A 19,108-nucleotide genomic window follows, 5' to 3' on the forward strand; every position below is an offset into this window, starting at 1 on the left:
CTCATTCTCTGGCTAAGGACAAAAGGCAAGCAGAGAGCATGGGGGGACAAGGCACATAGGGCCCTGCTCTGTTTGACTATTGCAAACATTTTCATCTAATTATCTCTTCTGCCTTCACATAATATACCCTAGAAAGTATGCCAAATCCCCCAGTTTGGCATAACTAAGCAGAATTTGGTAACAATAAGCAGAATTGAGAGAGGAAAGTAGTGAACTAAAATTTACTGTGTATTTCCTATATAACTGGCACTAAGTTAACACAAGATGTGGTCATTACCAATTTATTACTTCTAGCATGGAGAGATTCAAAGCAGCAACCAAAGCTTCATGAACTGGACAACCAGACATGGTTTCTGAAGCTAAGAAGAATAAGGGTTTCCCTGTTGCTCTCTTCAACTATTTGATCCGTACAAGCTCAGCAGTCAGGGAAGACTCAGTAATTGTCCAAGAAGACATTGCCCAAGCATCAACACAAATCAGGAAATTAAGTCAAAAGATTTTTTTTTTGTCCCTATTAGAGCCTATAAGCAAAGACCTGACTTCTGTCTGGGAAGCACAGGTCCTCCGGGGTATACTAGAACGTTAGTATTTCTAAGATGACTGACTTAACACCTTCCTGCTCATGAGAAGAAATTTAAATATACAGTGCACAAAAGCTTCTTGGCATATAGTGTGAATGTATGTTTGTATGTGTGTATGTATTTGTGCCTGCCTAGTTCTACAGAATTACTGATCCACATAAAAGAGCTAAAATTCATGAAAATCCCTCAGATTAACTAGGTTTCAAGAAAAGCCATTTTTCCTTGATTTTAGACTTTCTAACAAAGGAATAATATATAATACTACTTCCTAATTTTTTCAGTAAAATGACTCAGCAGGATGCTTATGGGGAAAGTTAAGAAATGTGAAAAAAAAGTTTTGAAATACTAAAAAAAGGACATCCAAATTCTATTGCACAAAAACAAAAAACCAAGAATAATCTGAAGAAGTTAATATTTTCTAAATATTAAATTTCATAAGAAAACAGTTTCTATGAAATTATATAATGTCATGTATCTACAAAAGCAAAGGGGAAGAGGGTCTTACTGAGTTGAAACTATTAACTAAAAACAGTTTTCACTGTTCAATGGAAAAAGAAGTCAAAATAAAAATTGTTCTAGTACTAGTTTCTACTTTACAAGTTTTCACTCTCACAAGGCAAACAAAACCCAATGATACTTTATATCATTAGAAGAGTAAATTATTCAATGGCTTCATAACCATTTCTACTGAATATCCTACATGAAGGATATTTTTCAAATGTTTTCTGATATTTTAAACAGGAAAAATGCGACAAAATACAAACCACCAGAAACCCAATATTTGATGGCTTCTCACCGCCCTAAATCCACATGTCCATCTTGGTATTTGTCATGCCTTTGAATCCTGGGTTACAAGCCACAACAGACTTGCTGCCATACTGTGGGTAAAGAATGGAGTGTTACAGCCTCATGGTCTTCAATGCCATTCACACAGAATCCAGTTAATTTTTTAAGAACTTTTTGCTGTTGTTGCTAATGCTGAACATGTATTTTGACAGGCATACCAAATATCTAAGAGACATTCCAAACTCAACACATTCAAAAATCATACTTCCGAACTTTCCCCCACCAACCTTACCAAGTCATCCCACACTACTCTCCTATAGACTTTCTCATCTTGACTGATGGCAACTCCATCCTTCTAGTTACTCCAGCCAATATTAGAGTCATGTTACTCCTTTCTTTTTCTCTCCTTGACCAATCAACCTCTTTCTCCCTCACTCCCTCCCTCTGACTTTACAGCTATACTGTCAGCAAATTCCCTTGGTTCTCCCTTTAAATCACATCCAGAAATCATCCATTTCTCATTACTTCCCCTGCCACTATCCAGTTGTACCATCATCTATTACCTAGATTATTCTAAAAGCCTCCTAACTAATTTCCCTGTTTCTTTACTTGCTCCTCTACGGTCTATTTTCAAAAGCAACCAGAATGATACCTTTAATGTAGTTTTTACCTGTCCTCTGAACCCTCCAATCACTCCTCCATTTCACTCATATACAAGCCAAATAAGTTTCAATGCCATTACATGCCTGTATACAAACTTACACCTCCTCATTACTTTCCTCACCTCATCTTACTTTACCTTTGTGACTTACTCCCTACAATTCTCTGCCTGGTTGCCTCAACTCCACCTAAATGAGCTCCTTACTTTCTCCTGACTGAGCGACTGAGCTGACTTTCTCTCAAACTCCTGACACACATACTCTGATTGTTTCAAAACAGAACACTCTTCCCCCAGATGTCTGCCTGACTGACACTTTTAGTCCCCTGTTCACGTGCTGCGCTGTGCTCTGTCGCTCAGTCCTGTCTGACTCTGTGACCCCACGGACTGCAGCCCATCAGGCTCCTTTGTCCATGGGGATTCTCCAGGCAAGAAGACTGGAGTGGGTTGCCATGCCCTTCTCCAGGGGATCTTACCAACCCAGGAGTTGAACCGGGGTCTCCTGCATTGCAGGTGGATTCTTTTTTTTTTTTTTCATAGAAACTCCCTTTAGTAAATGTCTGGTGGTTTGTACCATCCAGAAAATACAATCTTAACAATTCTCTGTGGAAAATTCACCTGTTTACTTTTTTACTTTTTGATTTTTAAATTTTTTTATTTTTAATTGCAGTAGATTTACAATATTACACTAGTTTCAGGTGTAGAGCACAGTGATTCAGTATTTTACAGATTATACTCCACCAAATGTTATTATACAATAATGGCTATAATTCTTTATCTGATACAATATAAACTTGTTGCTGTTTTATAAGTAAGTTTTTAATCTCTAAAAATATGGAATGCTTCACAAATTTGCATGAGGCCATGCTAATGGCCTTTCTAATGGACCCTTGCGCAGGGGCCATGCTAATCTTCTATGTATCGTTCCAATTTTAGTATATGTGCTGCCGAAGCAAGCACTGCAGGTGGATTCTTTACCAGCTGAGCTACCACGGAAGCCCTATTCATAACTTTAATAACAGTCCTCCACCTATTTCCCCATCACTAACTTCCAATACCCCTTTATCCTACTCTACTTACTCTTTTCCCAGAATACTTATTTTCTTACATACAATCAATTTCACTTTAGTATTATATTTACTGCTACACTAGAATGTATTTATAGCATCTTCAAAGGTAAGGATCTTTCTTTTATTCACTGATGTAACCCAAGCACCTAGAAGAATGTCTGGCTTGTAGCAGACAGCTAAATATTTGCTGAATAAATGAATGTCCAAGATGAATAAACACAAAGTTCCTAAAACCCAGAGAGCCCTGTAATGCCTTCCAGCCTGATCAGGACTTCATCTCTAAAGGGACATTTTAAGAGCACTGCTGATCTCTTTCATTGGGTAACTAACCAGCACACATTCTTGACATTATATAGTACTTCCAAGGGTTCAGGATTTAATGAAATAACCAGAAGACAGAGTAAATTAAAATGTTAGAGACCTCCTCACTGAATTTCCCATTTATGCAACAAAAATGACAACACTTACTAGAGAGTCAGTCATATTAAAAAGCTACTGTTGATATTTTTGAGAGTGTGAATATGGTGGAATCATCCTGAGGGAGTCTTTAGCAATGCATAGAGAAATATTTACTAATTAAATGATATGATAACTGAGATTTATTTCATATAATCTGGGGTAAGCACAGAGGAAACTAGAGTGTGATCATTTTAACATCGCTAAATTGGTAAAAGGTCATAGGAACACTTACATCATTTGCCCTAATTTTGCGTATGTTTGGAAATTGTCAGAAAAAAGGCAAAGTAAGAATAACATGGAAAGTACGTTTTAAAAAAACAAAAACACAAAAACAACAGCCTATATCTCCTTTTGCATCTAACACATTAGTGGCACCAAAATAATACATAAAATAAATGATGAAAGACTAAAGTATATGTCAAAACTAAACAATAGTTTCTATAAACTACCATAATGACAAGCAGACTAAAACAAAAATTAATGGCTAAAGTTAGGCCCGCCTTCAAAAGAAAAATGAGATTCAAAGTGATGGTCACAGTGACTTCGGATGTGTATGGATGATTTGGACAGAATAGGAACACAATGAAAAGTCTTCATATTTTTCCCAGATAAAAGGCAGTGCACTATATTCCAAAAAGGTCATTTATATAAATGCAAACTATAATTATCAAGGACAAGAGAACATGGTTGAAATTTTATGTACCAAATAATACTGCAGCATAATTACTAGAAATAGAAGTATCGGTTCAGTGATTCAGACTCCACAATCCCACTGCACTAAGCGCAGGTTCAATCCCTGGTCAGGGAACTAAGATTCTGCATGCCGCAAGGCATGGTCAAAAAAAAAGAAAAAGACATATAAGGACCAACTTGACTACAAAACAAATATAGCAGGAAACAAAAATACTATCTCAATCCCAGAAAGAGCAAGTAAACAAAAAAATGTTAATCTTAGAACTATTAACATAATATAAACTAGATATAATAAAATTTGCATTCTTCAAAACCTACCTTATAACACTGGCAGCAGTTTCAACAATCTCCTCAGCTGATTAAATCTACTCTAGTAAAATATTTGCCTAATATCAAGATGAGAGCTACCCATCGTGCTCATGTACAGATAAATGTTTATCAGCTTTTAATTCACATTCAAGTAACTGGAAATAAAGATCTAATGGATTAAGTACAAAAAGGTATAAAACTTTCCCATCAGGAATAGAAATAGTTATTCATGACAGCTTACTCTGCTAATTTTCCAAAGAGTAAGATGTGCTATATGTGTTTCACATTCTAGGAATACCAGACTGCTAGCTACCACCTACATAAGAACATATATAAAAACATCAAGTACCTAAGACTGTCTAACACATGGTAAACACCAAATATGTACTAAATTAACAAAATTAAAAATCACTAAGCACTTGGACCAACAAACACATCAGAGCTACCATCACAGATTGTTTAAAATGTAAAAATGAGAATACTACATATCAAAATCTTGCTGGTTTTGTTCCACAACACCTTTACAGTAATATTGCATAAACGGCCACAATCTGCAAGTGTCAACTGAAAAATTATTAAAACTAGTAAAAGATTTCCAAAAAAATAACAGCTCTTAGGACACTAAGTATACAAAACAGTGCTCACTGTTGTTATTTTGATATTTCTCTATTTTCACACATTTCACAATTTTGACACTATTAGCCTACCTTTCTTATGCTAAATGCAGTAATTTATATCCACAAGGCAAAGATTATTTCCTGTTCTTCTCTGGTGACAAGATCTGCCCCAGAGGAAGAAGGTCGGGTCCCCTCTGCAGCAGTGCTCATCGAGTACACCACCCCCAACACACACCACTACGGACAGGTGTGTGGTCCCCTCCAAAGACCCCCTGGCCAGTCAGGTGTTAAGAAAGTGAGTGGGCCTCCATCCCAACCCAGGGACCCTGAGTCTCTGGAAAGAATTCCAACTAGCAACAGGATTTTCCTAAGCCTGTTATCTAGGTATTTCATACTTTCTTAGCTAAGTATAAATAGAATATATTCACCACCAACCCCCCCCCACACACACACATAAATCAATCATGCTCCTATTAGACATTTAATTTTTAAATATTTTCGGACATATATTCTCTGTGAAGATACCAGATAATCAGTATTGCTTGCATTATTAAGCAAGACTGTTAGGCATAAAAAATATTAATTCAATAGCTTTCTTATAGGCCAGCTGTATCTCATTTGTTGTTCAGTCGCTCAGTTGTGTCGGACTCTTTGTGACCCCATGCACTGCAGCACACCAGGCTTCCCTGTCTTTCACCATCTGCTGTTTGCTAAAACTCATGTCCATTGAACCGGTGATGCCATCCAACCATCTCATCTGTCGTCCCCTTCTCTTCCTGCCTTCAATCACTCTATGCCAAAAAGGAGGTGGGGAGGAACCCATTCATAAGCGTCAATAAAATAAATGCCCAAGATAAACTTCTTACATATACAGGTCTACAATAAATACTAGTAAACTCTACTGAACACTCAAAAAAAAAAGCCAACAAATAGAAACAATGTTCCAGGAGAGTAGAATTCAGAAAATAGACCATTAGGTAACTAAGGACAGAGTGTAAAGACTCCAATTCTCTCCAAGTTGATTTACCAGTTTGATCAAATTACATCAAAATTTTAAGAAGAAGTTCTGATGAAACTTAACAAAATAATCTACATCAAAATTTTAGAAAGAAGCTCTTGTGAAACTTAACAAAACAAGCTTTGGGATGGTGGGTAAGTGCCTGTGCTCTAAAGCCAGAGACTGCCTGGGTTTGAATTCTGGTTCCTCAGCTTAATGTGATCTCAAACAAAGTACTAAACCTTTCTGCATCTCAGTTTTTGTATCTCTCAAGTCATGATGTAACACCAGCATCACTGGGTTGTCATGAGTACTGAACGTGCCAATCAGCTCAGTTCAGTTGCTCAGTCGTGTCCGACTCTTTGCAAGCTCATGGACTGCTGCACGACAGGCTTCCCTGTCCATCACCAGCTCCCGGAGCGTGCTCTAACTCATGTCCATTGAGTCAGTGATGCCATCCAACCATCTCATCCTCTGTCGTCCCCTTCTCCTCCTGCCTTCAATCTTTCCCAGCATCAGGGTCATGTGACATTAAAAATTGGATTAAAGATTTACCGAGCATGGCCCCAATCAGAACAAGACCCAGTTTCCCCCACAGTCAGTCTCTCCCACCAGGAAGCTTCCATAAGCCTCTTATTCTTATTCATCAGAGGGCAGACCAAATGAAAACCACAATCACAGAAAACTAATCAAACTGATCACATGGACCACAGCCTTGTGAACTCAATAAAACTATGAGCCAAGCCATGTAGGACCACCCAAGACAGACGGGTCATGGTGGAGGGTTCTGACAAAATGTGGTCCACTGGAGAAGGGAATGGCAAACCACTTCAGTGTTTTTGCCTTGAGAACCCCATGAACAGCATGAAAAGGCAAAAAGACATATAATAGGCTAGACAAATAAAGTAGATAAAGCTAAATTCTATACCTATTGATCTCTTTCTATTTGTACGAAAAGTTTAAATGCATATGTTCATTGTCTAGGGGAAGTAAATGTGCTAGAAAATTATAAAGCCCTGTACAAATCTTACTGAAATTGTTCAGATGGAAAGAGAGGTATAGCTTCTCTAGGAAGAAAACTGATCATCTCTAGCTGGTCTATGAAAACTAATGCTTTTATTAAAACTTAACTACTCACGCAGGAGGAAGCAGTGAATAATTAAGTAATGAAACAAATGTTCCATGGTCAAAAAAAAAAAAAAAATCATTCAGCCTTGTGGCAAAGTCATCAAAATGACATTGTTTTCATCTTCTCTGAAACAGAATAAAAATGAAAGTAATACAGAAAGAAATATTTGAGGACTTCTTGAAACTGGTAAAAAATTTCCCTCAAGAAGATTCAGCTGTTAGAATATAATGATGTACAAGCTGGGTCTCAAAGAGGCAGAGGAACCAGAGATCAAACTGCCAACATTCACTGATCACAGAGAAGACAAAGGAGTTTCAGAAAAACATTTACTTCTGCTTCACTGACTACGCTAAAATCTTTGACTGTGTGCATCACAACAAACTGTGGAAAATTCTTAAAGAAACGGGAATACCAGACCAATTTACCTGTCTCCTGAGAAATCTGTATGCAGGTCAAGAAGTAACAGAACCAGACATGGAACAAGTAACTGTTTCAAAATTGTAAAAGGAGTATGACAAGGCTATATATTGTCAATCTGCTTATTTAATTTATATGTAGAGTACATCATGTAAAATGCCAGGCTGGATGAATCACAGGCTGGATTCAAGACTGCCAGGAAAAATATCAACAACTTCAGACATGCAGATGATACCACTCTAACAGCAGAAACTGAAAAGGAATTAAAGAACCTCTCAATGAGGGTGAAAAAGCAAAGTGAAAAAGCTGGCTTAAAACTCAACATCTAAAAAAAAAAAGATCATGGCATCCAGTCCCATCACTTCATGGCAAATAGAAGAGGGAAAAGTGGAAGCAGGACAGATTTTCTTTTCTTCAAAATCACTGCGGACAGTGACTGCAGCCATGAAATTAAAAGACACTTGCTCCCTGGATAGAAATTATGACAAACCTAGACAGCATATTAAAAACCAAAGACACCACTTTACTGACAAAGGTCCATCTAGTCAAAGCTATGGTTTTTCCAGTAGTCATGTATGGATGTGAGAGTTGGAACAAAAAGAAGACCGAACACTGAAGAATTGATGCTTTTGAATTTCTGGTGCTGGAGAAGACTTGAGAGGCTCCTGGACAGCAAGGAGATCAAACCAGTCAATTCTAAAGGAAATCAACCCTGAATATTCATTGGAAGGATTGTTGCTGAAGCTGAAGCTCCAATATTTGGCCATCTGATGCAAAGAGCCAACTCATTAGAAAAGACTCTAATGCGGGGAAAGACTGAAGGCAATAAGAGAAGGAGACAGCAGAGGGTGAAATGGTTAAATAGCATCATCGCCTCAATGGACATGAATTTGAGCAAGCTGTGGGAGATAATGGAGGACAGGAGAGCTTGGCGTACTACACTCCACGGGGCCTCAAGGGGTCGGACATGACTTAGCAACTGAACAACAACAGTAACTATGTGAAAAAACCAGATGATCAACCACTCTGAACTGAAACAAAACACAAAGAACTTAACAGAGATAAACTGAAAGACAAAACAAGTTTTTCTTAAGGTGGAAAAGAAAATCGTAAGTAAATTCATCAAACTATGGGAAAAGATGTCTTTCTTTAAAATGTTTACTCTACACGGAAACAGATAATGGTGCACAATCTTGTGAATATACTAAAAACCACCTAACTGTACACTTTAAAATGGTAAATTACATCTCAAAAACAAAAATTTAGTGTCAAATTGACATCTATATGCAAAACCTCCCAAAATAAGGAAAACATACATAGATGACTGTTATTCATCAGAAATTTTGTGTTTTGCAAGAATCTACTATTAAGCCGTAGATTTCTATATGCTCCAAGATTTATCTTCTCAAAAATGGGGGGAAAGGGCATAAGTATATATTTAGTCTCCCTAAGAAGCCACAAGATTTGAATATCTGAACGGACATGTAAAATCCTTTGTTAATATTCTCCATAAACAGTCTCAATGCGTGAGAACCTTGTGAGAGTCTGCTACAGTTTCAGTTTAGAGTAGTTGATCACTGTTTGTTTGTTTTTTCCACATTAGTCACTGACTTTCAGTAAATTAATAGCTGGATCCTCTCTTGTGGGAAAAATGTTCATACCTTTGCAGACCTAAGCTGGGAGCTGGGCTGCCTGATCCCACTGACAGCTACAGTTCTGTTCATACAACAAAAAATGTGACAATAAAGAAAAGATACCTGCCACTTCTGATTAGGAATTCTGTGTTCTGAGCAAGACAAGTTCTAGGTTGTCCACTCCAAACAGGTAACTGTCACTTCTCTAAAGCCTCCAAAGCCCAGAAACAACCCCACATAAGCAGGATTTCTCTCTTGCAGGACACACAGGGCAAAAGGCGTCTAGGGGAAGTCAGAATAGCATTTCTTTATCCTGAGCCCAAAGTGGTGTTGCTTTTACCTCTGTTCTACAAAAACAAGTAACAGAAATTCCCACAAGTAAAATCTAATATACACAATTTGTATTTCATTCCAAAATATTATAAATAAATAAATACTAAACTGTTAATATAAAATTGTATTGTTATAGAAAAGGCGTAATTGACTTCATTATAGACTAAGTACTCAACTCAGAAAGCCATCAGTATCAGGGAAAAATCTATCCAGCTGGCTCACATTGCCAACCCAAGAAAATACTACTGACCTGAATTATAGGCATCATGCCTATGATAATTACCATTCACTGAGTATCTGTGTATTTATAATACTTCCAAAAACTCTACAAGGTACCTATTAGTCTCGCTTTATAGATATGAAAACAGGAAAAGAATAGTTATTAAGTAATTTGCCCAAGGACACAGAGTTAGTATACAGTTGAGGCAAAACTCAAAACCAACTTAACCAGACCCCAAAGATTCTTTTTCCACGATGAAATGAGGCCTCTCAAAAAATATATATACAGTAATAACATCTAACATTTACTGAGTGCTTATTTTGTCCTATGCACTTTACACTCCATTTCATGCAACCCCAAAAACATGAGATAGAACTAACATTAATCTATTTTTATAAATGAAGAAACAACAGGATGCTAAATGACACTCCAGGTCACAAAACTAGTACGACAGTTCGAACAGAGAGACCACATCCTTAACCACTACACACACACACACACATTTGCTGCCAATCATTAAGCTCATTACTTAGGAGGCACTGTGTTACATACTTTTCTTTTTCCTTTCTCACAAGAACCTCCAAGAACAACTAAACAAACTCTAGATTTCTAAAAGTTCAGCAACTATTATTCCTCAACTAAAACAGTCTTTTACTTCACCATTTCAATGAATTTTAAGATGGCATGTTTAACGGAAAAAGTAACTTAAATCTAGAAGACAAATTTAGAAAGTCTTCAATACATTAATGATATCTTTACTATGTTGCCACAATTTTATCAATTGTGCAATCTCCCCTCATCCTCAACTATGAACACATTCTAAACCTTCATGATTAACTCTACTTTTCCTTTAATTAACATAATAGTTAGAAACAGATAGTTATTTGTAGCATTTTTGTCATTCTGTCGCTCGGTTCTGTCCAACTCTTTGTGACCCCATGAACTACAGCACGCTAGGCTTCCCTGTCCTTCACTATCTCCCAGAGTTTGCTCAAACTCATGTTTATTGAGTCGGTGACGCCATCCACCATCTCATCCTCTGCCGTCCCTTTCTCCTCCTTCCTTCAATCTTTCCCAGCATCAGGGTTTTTTCCAATGAGTATTTGTTCACATCAGATCGCCAAAGTACTGGAGTTTCAGCATCAGTCCTTCCAACAAATACTCAGGACTGATTTCCTTTAGGATTGACTGCTTTGATCTCCTTGCAGTCCAAGGATTCTCAAGAGTCTTCTCCAACACCTCAGTTCAAAAGCATCAATTCTTCGGCACTCAGCTCTCTTTATGGTCCAACTCTCACATTGTACATGACTACTGGAAAAACCATAGCTTTGATTATACGGACCTTTCTTGGCAAAGTGATATCTCAGCTTTTTAAAAAATGGCTAGGTTTGTCATAGCTCTTCTTCCAAAGAGCAAGCATCTTTTAATTTCATGGCTGCAGTCACCATCCACAGTGATTTTGGAGCCCAAAAAAACAAAGTCTGTCACTGTTTCCACATCTATTTGCCATGAAGTGATGGGATCGGATGCCACGATCTTGGTTTTTTTAATGCCGAGTTTTAAACCAGCTTTTTCACCCTCCTCTTTCACTTTCATCAAGAGGCTCTTTAGTTCTTCTTCGCTTTCTGCTTTAAGAATGGTGTCATCTGCACATCTGAGGTTATTGATATTTCTCCCAGTAATCTTGATTCCAGTTTGTGCTTCATTCAGCCTGGCATTTTGCATGCTGTACTTTGCATATAAGCTAAATAACAGGGTGACAATCTACAGCCTTGACATACTCCTTTCCCAATTTGGAACCAGTCCGTTGTTTCATGTCCAGTTCTAACTGTTGCCTCTTGGCCTGCATACAGGTTCCTCAGGAGACAGGTAAGGGGTCTGATATTCCCATCTTTTCAAAAATTTTCCATAGTTTGTTGTGATCCACCCAGTCAAAGGCTTCAGCATAGTCAATGAAGCAGAAGTAGATATTTTTCTGGAATTTTCTTGCTTTTTCTATGATCCAAGAGATGTTGGCAACTGGATCTCTGGTTCCCCTGCCTTTTCTAAATCCAGCTTGAACATCTGGAAGTTCTCAGTTCACGTACTGTTGAAGCCTAGCTTAAAGGATTTTGAGTATGACCTTGCTAGCACATGAAATGAGTACAATTGTGTGGTAGTCTGAACATTCTTTTGCACTACCCTTCTTTGGAATTGGAATGAAAACTGACATTTTCCTGTTCTGCGGTCACTGCTGGGTTTTCCAAATTTGCTGGCATACTGAGTGCAGAATTGTAACAACATCATCTTTTAGTATTTTAAAATAGTTCAGCTGGATTGATTATTAGCACTTACTACTTGAGTATTTTTCAGTTGCTTTGCCAGGAGTTAATTAATTAGTTAACTGGGATTAAAAAGGAATTAAGTAACTCATCCAGGAACAACACAACCAGTAAGCAATGAAAATGAGATGGAAACTCAATTCTCCTCCAAAGTACCACTCTCAAATTATTTCATGCCTTAAAATCTAGGGAATTTATTACCAGAGATGTATCTAGATGAAGAAAGAGGGGGAAGGGCAGAGCAATCTTATATTCGGGAGTAGGAAAAATCTTGGAAATAAGAAACTAGTCATTCCACATCTGAATGATTTAAGAAACACTTAAATGTTAGAGAAAGAAATGGCAACCCACTCCAGTACTCTTGCTTGTAAAAGTCCATGGACAGAGGAGCCTGGCGGGCTGCAGTCCATGGGGTTACATGACTGAGCATGTGTGCATGAGGGTGGAGGGAGATGGGCTGGTAGCAATAAAGTGGTAGAACTAAAAAAAAAAAAAAAAGAAGAAACACTTAAATGATTAATTGGTTAACAACAAAAAAAGTACAAGAACATGGAAACCAGATAAAAATTTAAAATTTCTGAAAATGGTCATGTCTTTCCAAATTTGAAAAAAAATGGAACAAACACAATATGTCACAATTTCTGAAAATGATCCCCCCCCCAAAGTGGAAGAAAAATCATTAAATACTTGCCTAAAGGTAACAAAGAATTATTTTTAATGTGCATGACATAGATTCACTAATTCAAGCATTTATTGGAAGTCCACTATATACTTGGCACTCTAAGCTGGAGGATGAATCAAACCTGTGGGCTCTATTAGGCCCTGATACCTGCAACAACACAGAAGATCCTTGCAGCTTCTCCACCGCCACATATGCTTTGGGGATTATTTGAGCTCTTTAAAATTAAAAAAAAAAAAAAATCTCAGCACTTCCAAATAATTCTCCCTACTCTCCAAAAATACTATTTAGACTCTTGGAGCAAACCATTTATCCAACCCACGTATTGAACTTGACACAAAATCAAAATGAGACTATTTTGAAACATAAGAATTAGATGGATAGCACTAAGCTCCGTGTAACAGGTTCACAAGTGGAAGCATTCATCTACAGCAGGGGTCCCCAAACTCTGGGTTCTAATGCCTGATGATCTGAGGTGGAGGTAATAATAATAGAAATAAAGTGCACAATAAATGTAATGCACTCATATCATCCTGAAACGATCCCGCACACACCCAATCCTTGGAAAAATTAACTTCCACAAAACCGGACCCTGGTGCCCAAAAGGTTGAGGACTGCTGAGAGAGAAATTTAAACAGCTCCACTTAATACTGGCTCTTTCAGCTGCAAGTCACAAAGCATGCAGCTTCTCTGTAAACTTAAACAAAACAAAAACCAGTCTTACCTGAATTCAAATAAGGCTTTCACAACTTCAATCATTAGGATAACAATTTTCAACTCTATATAATTTTTACAAACATAAGATGAAACCAAAGATATAAAAGAAAGTTCCAGTTAGTTATACTGAGCTAAATTTCAATACCAAAACCAATTCCACCAGGAAGTTATAAAACACTTTAAAGAAGTGAGTATAGTGATCTAATTGGTTCCCAAAGTCTGACTACTGTTACATTTTAAATCACCATCAACACTCCATATATAAAAAAACACTCCATCTAAAAGCATGGAGCAAGTACAAATAAACACAGTGTTCACCCTAATTCTATCAATTAATAAGTTAGAAGTGGGCACAGATCCTCCAACATGACAGTCTCACTTACTTATTAGTTAAGTTGGGAAGATAAACTCTGCTTGCCCCACAGCATTTTTATTTTACTACATTGTTAGGAGATTTGAGTTCAGTTTAACCAAAGGTGTTTTCTTTTCATCTACTTAATTCAGTCACAGATGAGATAACAGAGAAATGAACAAGTATTTCTACCATAAAAAAATATATCATAGGTTATAAACACAAAATAAAAATTGACTATTCCTACAAGGGTATGAATAGGCCCAGACAGTGAATACATAGTCATAAACACAGTAATGCTACTTTATTCAGGCAATCCCCTCTTGATTCCCAAAGTTTACATTTGGGAATCTAATAATTGCAAGCCAATACTCAAAGTGAGAAGTCAAAGGTCCCCCCTCCTCTTAAATTCTCCAGCTTATCTTTTTAACACACAGCTAAACATTATTTGTTAATACTTTTTCCCTAAAGGTAAAAAAACGAGGCAGGGATTCTCTCCTGCTTCTGAACAAAGGAATTCAGATAAAAACTCATATATCTGATATCAAAATTACCACCTCTAAACCAATTTCTACAAATGGGAAGCTGTTTCCAAGAAAAATCAACAAAGAAACCAGAGTAGTTAACTTGACATCTGAACTTCACTTCCTTTTTTTCCCCCAAATAACAGCGAATAACTTTCCTCCCACTAGTCAAAGCCCATCTCAGGACCCCTCAGGGCCTGTCCCTGACTTTATTTTTTATTTATATGTGTTGTTTAAGTAACTTGTACCTGATATGCTAAATATCACCAGCTTTTTTATAAGAGTACTAAGCATACAAATTCAGTAACACCTGATATGACAAACCAGAAGATGAAAGCTTAAAAAATGGAAGGATAGGGTCTTTTACAACTTGTCATAGTCTTGTCAAAATACATCAAAATACATTAAACTTCTGTAAGCGAAGAACATATTTCAGTGTGTTCTTTCAAGAGAATGAGGAAAATAAACAGCTGGAGAAACACAGAAATAAAACTCACATTTGACATATCCAGAAATTAAACTCAAAACACTACATCTGAAGTAAATCCTAATCTATTATGTTTTAGATATAGCTACCTAGTAATCACATATTGCACTTTGGGAGAAAAAAATTCTCAGGCTCCTCCTTGCTTCACAAAAGTACAACAGTATTCCAAACTCCATGTCACACAGAGACGAACTCACACACGTACAAAGTTCATGCATGCCCTAACAGTAAGGAGTGGGCAGGGAGCAAGGCTGCCTCGGCAGAGAGGACATCCAAGAGCATCGCAGGAGACCAAGGTGGCTTCTATGAACATTACACCCTCATCGAACTGCAGTTAAAGGCATTTTCCCACAGACTAAATACTAACTTCTGGTGCCTATCTAGTCACTTTCTGGTTTCTAATCAGTAACAATTAAAAATCCCCTGGTGGACTAGTCTTTTGCTGTGGTGTTGGGGGATCGCTTTAGGCCTGAAGCCGTAAGCGTCCCAGTGATTTTAGCAGGATGAGCTCAATCGGCACCGGGTATGATCTGTCAGCTTCTACATTCTCTCCGGATGGAAAAGAGTTTTTCAAGTTGAATATGCTATGAAGGCTGTGGAAAATAGTAGTACAGCTACTGGAATCAGATGTAAAGACGGCGTTGTCTTTGGGGTAGAAAAATTAGTCCTGTCTAAACTTTATGAAGAAGGTTCCAACAAACGACTTTTTAATGTTGATCGACACGTTGGAATGGCAGTAGCAGGTTTGTTGGCAGATGCTCGTTCTTTAGCAGACATTGCAAGAGAAGAGGCTTCCAACTTTAGATCTAACTTTGGATATAACATTCCACTAAAACATCTTGCAGACAGAGTGGCCATGTATGTACACGCATATACACTCTACAGTGCTGTTAGACCTTTTGGCTGCAGTTTCATGTTAGGGTCTTACAGTGTGAATGACGGTGCACAACTCTACATGATTGACCCATCGGGTGTTTCATATGGTTATTGGGGCTGTGCCATTGGCAAAGCCAGGCAGGCTGCAAAGACAGAAATTGAAAAGCTTCAGATGAAAGAAATGACCTGCCGTGATGTTGTTAAAGAAGTTGCAAAAATAATTTATATAGTCCACGATGAAGTTAAGGATAAAGCTTTTGAACTAGAGCTCAGCTGGGTTGGTGAAATAACTAATGGAAGACATGAAATAGTTCCTAAAGATATAAGGGAAGAGGCAGAGAAATATGCCAAGGAATCTTTGAAGGAAGAAGATGAATCAGATGATGATAACATGTAACATTTACTTGTATATTAAATTTCTAATACAGTCCCATGTAACTATTTAGCCCTTTGGATTATTACATACCAATTTTCATTAAATTTTTGTCTTATAACGAAAAAAAAAAAAAATCCCCTGGTGGAACAGCTGTCCTTCCAATTCAAATCCAATATAAAGTAGTTTCTACCTTTCAAATAAGAAAAATTTAAGATTAGCATACTTCCAATGCAGAGTAACCACTGGGGGGAGGGGGGCGGGGAAGGTAGGGAGGAGGATGGGAGGGAAGCAGGGAAAAGTTTAATAAAGGCAATTAGGAAAACTCAGGAAAGTCCATGTCTTAAACGGTTTTCTTCATATATATTTTTAAAACCAAACCAGTAAACAGTAATTAGTCTGAGAAAAGCTTCTGACTTATTTAGCCAAAGAAAACATAATTTAGTACCAGGAATCCCAGCCCTTGTTACAATTTCTAACATCATACAGACTGTATACAACTATGTTTTAACCTTATCTCATTCCATAGATACAGGGACTCTTTAACCTGTTGCTTGCTTGTATGAGTGCTCAGTCATGTCTGACTCTTTGCGACCCCATGGACTGTAGGCCACAGGCCTCCTGTGTCCATAGGACTATCCCGTCAGAGTGAGTTGCCATTTCCACTTCCAGGAGATCTTCCCGACCTAGGGATCAAATGCCCTATCTCCTGACTGGTAGGCAGATTCTGTACCACTGAGCCACCTGGGAAGCCCATTTACCCTGTTATACATACCCTGGAATCAAGATTAACGGGAGAAATATCAATAACCTCAGATATGCAGATGACACCACCCTTATGGCAGAAAGTGAAGAGGAACTAAAAAGCCTCTTGATGAAAGTGAAGTGAAAAAGTTGGCTCAAAGCTCAACATTCAGAAAACTAAGATCACTAAGATCACGGCATCAGCACAAAAATAACTGTAACCTTTGCTTTGATGAAATGAGTAAGCCAAAGAAGCAATATTAATTTGAAGGCATGCATATCTATTAACAGCACAATTTAGAATGTAACAAGTATCACATACTGTGTGTTTAAGGTGGTAGTTGTAATTTTTAAAGATTTAAACATTCAGGGTCTAATCTGTTGAAAATAAATAACAGTTACCATATTATTACTATTATTTACTAAATGCTTACTATGAACCAAACAGTATTGGGCATTTTAGTTATCTTTTTGTTGTTTATGTTCACAACAGTCACTGAACTAACTGCATTCCCACCTTATAAATGAAGAAATACATTCAAATGATTAAGCAATTTGTTCTAGTTAATACAGCTAATTAAACACAGAGACCAGATTCAGAGCAACCAAATCAATCTCACTTTATAGCAGTCTGTCTCCTGCAAGGATGGCCCATAGGTTGGGTGCCTGGTGTTGGTCTGGGAAGTGACCAAATTTAAAAAACGCCTGCCTAGTTCCCTGACCAAACTTTCCATCTGAATGAACAGTGGCTGTGGCAGGTGTCATGATTCACTGCACTGGGGAGCAGGGGAACTATTCTTCTGTTCTCTTACTTCTGTGTGAGGGCTTTCACTTCTTGCAATGAAGAATGCAATACTAGAATCCTTACTACATTTCACAATTCATCTTTACTAGTACTAAAGCTCAACAATTTCTCCCCACATTTGGGATTCCCTGATGGTTCAGATGGTAAAGAGTCCATCTGCAACACAGGAGATGCAGGTTCGATCCTGGGTTGGGAAGAACCCCTGGAGAAGGAAATGGCAACCCACTCCAGTATCCTGGGAAACCCCATGGACAGAGGAACCTGGCAGGCTACAGTCCATGAGGTCGCACAGAATCGGACACAACTGAGCAACTAACCCTTTCACTTCATTTGGCTCCTCGTTTCTGTTCTCAATGAATTAAGAGCCTAGGAATGTGGAGAAGTTACTTCAACAGACCTTCCTGAAACTCCAACTGACATGTGCAGCATAGTAAGAAATACAGGAGGTTAGAAATCAAGCAGCTGTCATTAATGAAACACACTAACATCAAGAGAACCACAGGGAGGGATATTATCATCAACAAAATAAACCAGTAACATAATTCCTTTTGATATTGAATGACAAAGTTTCATAGATAATCTATTTTTGAATATGTACTTAATTTATGAAACCTTTAGACCATTTGATCTAATACCCTGACCACTCTGGGAAAAAACAGTCACCACCACCCGCTTTGCTGTTGCTATGAAACTGAACTTCTATCTTCTAATCCCAAACTTTATAGTCTGGCCCATCTTTCCCTTATTAATAAACTTGCCTTCCTAGACTTTTGCTAACTCTCATGAGCCAAATCTGACCCTTTCCTTGTGTACAATGAATGCTCTTGACTCAGCTTTTCTCTGTTATTCTAGGAACACCCTTGGTTATACCCCCAAACATCTTGTAGCAATGTTCTCTATTCACTGGCTGATAAAGACCTGCAGGACAGTAAGTAAAATGATCATGGCATACCAAGCAATTCTAAGAACAGAGTAAAAGAAAGGAGAAAGAAAGCAACAGGAATGTGGGAGGGAAACGAGGAAGAAGAATGCAATGTTCCATGATCTGACTGACAATCTGTTTTTCTCAGTCAGCATACATATACCCTCAGGCACAAACTGAGGCGTGCTGGGGATATACTAAGACAATGAAGGTGTCTCACACATGGTATTAGTCCTATTCATTCACCCCAGTCTTCCAAAATTAATAGACCCACAGGATTTTTTTTTCTCTTCTGAGAGTGAAATATTACTACATTTATATAATCAGTATGCAATAGAAGGCAACAGTCACATGACTTAATATAAAATAGAGAATTTAAGAAATTTCCAAGTTGCTCTGAGGTAT

General features: G+C 37.7%; 1 protein-coding gene and 2 pseudogenes across 8 annotated transcripts in view; 1 reads left to right on the forward strand and 2 right to left on the reverse strand.

The window, feature by feature from the left end:
* RABGAP1L (RAB GTPase activating protein 1 like) overlaps nucleotides 1–19,108 on the reverse strand; it is a 669,536-nt gene that overhangs the window by 616,458 nt on the left and 33,970 nt on the right. The window lies entirely within an intron of this gene.
* Nucleotides 2,914–2,985, reverse strand: LOC122452627 (annotated as a pseudogene).
* On the forward strand, nucleotides 15,421–16,369 carry LOC122451791 (annotated as a pseudogene). Its single transcript, XR_006272509.1, has one exon. The product of XR_006272509.1 is annotated as a proteasome subunit alpha type-3-like (transcript).

This window comes from Cervus canadensis, chromosome 13 (assembly GCF_019320065.1).
Source record: "Cervus canadensis isolate Bull #8, Minnesota chromosome 13, ASM1932006v1, whole genome shotgun sequence".
NCBI lineage: Eukaryota > Metazoa > Chordata > Mammalia > Artiodactyla > Cervidae > Cervus > Cervus canadensis.